This window comes from Leishmania donovani, chromosome 19, assembly GCF_000227135.1.
Source record: "Leishmania donovani BPK282A1 complete genome, chromosome 19".
NCBI lineage: Eukaryota > Euglenozoa > Kinetoplastea > Trypanosomatida > Trypanosomatidae > Leishmania > Leishmania donovani.
The window spans coordinates 111,169-112,361 of record NC_018246.1 but is presented as its reverse complement, the minus strand read 5'-3'; positions in this window follow the sequence as shown (position 1 = coordinate 112,361).

The following is a 1,193-nucleotide window of genomic DNA, read 5'->3' as shown; positions in this document are numbered from 1 at the left end:
AAGAAACCAAAGACAAAAACGGCCACAAGACCGAGTCGCGCGCGTTACAACACAACGGCACAACACCAAAAAAAAAAACGAGCACAAGTACAACATACGCACACCGCCAATACACCCCGAGAGGTAAAGCGAGGAGCAGCGAGACATCCAGCGACGTCCCATGAAAGCACACCAACATCTTTTCCAGGTGCGAAGCACCACACACAGACTATTGGTTTGACAGGAACGGTCATCTGCCCACTCATATCCATTGGCGTCGAAGGAACCAGGAGACCATTTTTCTTTACATGTCATTCCACCACGCACAAGTCAGCAAACATACACACGCAGACACAACCACGGCTCGCCTACCTCTGCTGCACCACGGCTACCTCCTGGTCCACCAGGACGAGCCGTCGCTGCCGTCGAATCGGGCCGTGCGTCGTGCGGACTCGTCTCGCCCTTCCTCGTCCCCTTCTCCGATACGCGCTGCGCGATCAGCGCCAGGCGGAGACGCGGGAGGACGGCATGCCTTGATCCGAGAGGGCTGCGTCCAGGGTCCAGCCCCAGGCCGGAAGCGGTGGCGTCCGCCGCGAGGATAACAGGAGGTGGTCAAGGTGCATGTCAGGTGAGTTCAAGCAGGAAGCTGGCCAGCTGCGGGCTAGGGCCCTCCGAGTCCCTGTGCCCGGGCCGCATGCCATGCTTCGCCCTCCGTCGCCTCAAGCCACGGCATTCCACAAGATCCTGCAGTGACTCTCCACATTCGAGCCGGGAGGACTCGATGGCGCGGCTCGCCGTGTTCTCGTCGTGCTTCCCGCCGCGTCAGCCCACACGGTCGGATGGAGGGCGTGCCGCACATGCTTCGCACGCATGCACTGTGTGTGTGTGTGGGGGGGGGGGTTCATTCGTGTGGATCTCTTCCCGCCTTCTCCGTCCATCATCCTTGCTCTGCCGACCTCTGGATGCCTTGCGTGAATGCGACGCACCATGCCAGCTGTGGCTGGCAGCGCGTGCACACAGTGCTCACATTTTCAGATCGTGGGGCCTGTTTCAGGACGGCGTTGCTGTCTCGGGGGCTCGCTGTCTTCATCCTCCGCTTCCGCCCATTTCACCGGGGCGCGTCTTCGGGGCTTGCCCGCGCGTGCCACGGCAGGTGCGACGCAGCCATGAGTCTGTGGCGGCAGGGGACACAACACCCTCTCCTGAATCCGCAC